The 2,731-nt window shown below is 45.2% G+C and overlaps 1 long non-coding RNA gene across 1 annotated transcript; it reads right to left on the reverse strand.

Annotated features, from left to right (window-relative positions):
* On the reverse strand, positions 1–1,507 carry LOC117011216. Its single transcript, XR_004420904.1, has 3 exons — positions 1,426–1,507; positions 1,244–1,308; positions 1–94 (listed from the first exon to the last, which is right to left on the reverse strand). It is a non-coding gene; the product is annotated as an uncharacterized LOC117011216 (long non-coding RNA).
* Positions 1,508–2,731: the final 1,224 nt, after the last annotated feature.

A 2,731-nucleotide genomic window follows, 5' to 3' on the forward strand; every position in this document is an offset into this window, starting at 1 on the left:
GCTCCACTACAGCAGAGTGTGCGTCCAACCTGTTGGTGTTTGCAGCAGAAAGCCATGCACTGACCCACACTTTTCCTTGACTTTCAGGAATAACCTGTGTAATTTAAAAGACATACACATGAGAACTGCCACAGGCTGCTTCCACACCCATGTCCCTCCCTGCTCAAAACTTCTTCTGCCAACAGGCCTATGGAGTGGGATCAAGGGACAAAAAAACAAAAGGAGCCAACGCAGCCAGTAAGTTCAGCATCCTGTTGAGTGGGGTTTTCACAATATGATCAAGCACACCTCCCTGAGCTAGAGAAAACCTAGGCAGAAGAAATTATTGTCTAAATATAGGTCATATGGGAACTGTTTGATATTGAGTGCACCTACAGAACTGAGAGAAACCAATCTGATTTTTATTAACACCTTAGCTTATGAGGTGAAAAAAAAAACAACTTCAGGGTCTGTACACGTGCTGGGAGCCCTGTACCTGGTGAGCCTTCACCTGGGAACTGATAGCAGGAGAGAAAACTTCCATGACTGGGCTGCCCCAGCAGATCAGCCCTGAGAACCTGCAGCTGCTCCAGGAGTGTGCCTGTGGCCACATCAGTGTGGATGGGACACACCACACAGCCGGCTGTGGTTTGCAAATCCCACCTGGCCACCACAGGAGCCACTTAAGACTCATGGCAACCTGTAGCACCCACACTCCATCTGCTCAGCTGATGCCAACAGCCCACCCGAGGTGCAGGGCAGTGAGCTGTCCCTGTCTTCTGTTTCTCTCTCCATCTCTCTTTTCCCCTCTTTGCTCTCTTTTCTATCCCCTTTCAGCTGGAGCACTTATCTTGCTTTATCAATAAACAGTGCTCAGATATAATATTGCTGCATCTGTGTTTTATTTTCATCTGAGATATCTATCAAAAAGAATCCTCCCCAAATCCCCTTTTACAGCAGGATGGGACAAGGAGTAATCTGAGTGATGGAAAACCAGCAATCCTCACTATGCCAGCCTTTCATTGTTTTCAGAGGTGTTTTACTGTTCCATGCTATTCTAGAAATCTAGCTTGGAGGTCAGCCACAAGGAGGGTCAGGACATCGGTTGGGGCCTCACTTTGTGCCAGTCTGAACTAGAGATTATCTGGAGCAGTGGCTGTTTAAGGTCCAAGTTACAAGTGTGTGGCAGAGGCAATAGCAAAGGAAAATGAGCCCAGAAGCCAGTGAGTCAGAGGGACCTCACTGTCCCCCTCAGAAAAGGTACCTCAGAATCCTGGGAAGAATCACTGTCTTCCTCTTTTGCTGCTCCTCCTGCTAGTTGCAAGATCCCTAAGAAAACATAAGAAGCCCATCATAGATCTGAGTGCTTGTTTCACTGTCCTTTTCCAAACCTTTTTCACTCCAAAGAAACTCACAAATGTAACCATTTAGTGTCTCTGAAATTACCTTTGCGCCTTGCCACTCTGCTGAGTTTTCCGGCGGGACGCTGCACAATGTTAATCGCTTTGTCTATGAGATTACTGAGATGCTGTGTAATTTAAAAGACACATGTGAGAACTGGCACAGGCTCCTTGTGTACACACTTCCACACACAAAGCTTCTGCTTCAGCCAACAGGCCTAACAAGAGAGGGATCAAGTAATGGAAAGAACAAAAAGAGCAAACACAGTCACAGCATTTGACATCTTTCTCAAGCAGATTTTTCAAAACAGGACAAAGTCCACCTGCACAAACTTGAGAAAACCTAGGTAGAAAAATAAATATCTAAACTGTGGGTCATACACAACCATTTGACATTGACGATTCACAAAAGAGATTTGTAAGGAGGTAAAAATCAGTTCTCACAATACCAGACTTCTAGGACTTCAGACGACTGTAACCAGGAGGAAGCTTTACTTCTTTTTCCCAGAAATCCAGCTTAGAGGTCACCCCAGGGAAACACACAACATTAACTGGTGAGCAGAGCTTTCAAAATGGGACAAAGTCTACTAACCCAAGCTAGAGAGAACCTAGGCAGAAGAAATAAATCACTAAACTGTAGGTCAACAGGAATTATTTGATATTGACTGTGTTCAGGGAAGAGAGCTTTGTGATGGAAAAACAGCAATCCTCACAATATCACCTTTTACAGATTTCAGCCTACTGTAACCAACAGGGAACTTTACTACTCTGTGCTATACTAGAAATCTTGCCTGGACATCAGCCTCAAGGAGGCCCAGGACATCAGCTAGATCTCATTTTGTCCCAGCCTTCACTGAACAGATTATCTGAAGAAGCTGGTTGTCAAGGTCCACATTATAAGTGTGTGGTAGAAAAAGAATCAAAGAAAAACGAGCAGAAAAGCCAGTGAGCCAGAGGGACCCCACTGCTTTCCTCAGAGAAGATACCTTATGATTGAAGAGGGAGCCATAGTCTCCTTTTGCTGCTCCTGCTGCTTTCTGGGTCCCTAACCAAAGACAAGAAGTAAGTAATTTCTGGGAGTGCTTATTTCACTCAGCTTTTTTCCACCTGCCTCACTCCAGAGAGGCTTAAAAAGCATTTAGTCTCTCTGAAATTACCTTTGATGCTCCCCTTGGCAACACAGGGCTCTGGAAACATTCTGCAGATGTCACCAGGAAGCAGTAGAGTGCCTGCTGCTTTATCTAGAACTTCACTATTAGGCTGTGTAATTTAAAAGACACATGTGAGAACTGGCACAGGCTGCTTCCACACCCACTTCCCTGCCTGCTTGAAATTTCTTCTGCCAACAGACC

Source organism: Catharus ustulatus, chromosome 2 (genome assembly GCF_009819885.2).
Source record: "Catharus ustulatus isolate bCatUst1 chromosome 2, bCatUst1.pri.v2, whole genome shotgun sequence".
In the NCBI taxonomy this organism is placed as follows: domain Eukaryota; kingdom Metazoa; phylum Chordata; class Aves; order Passeriformes; family Turdidae; genus Catharus; species Catharus ustulatus.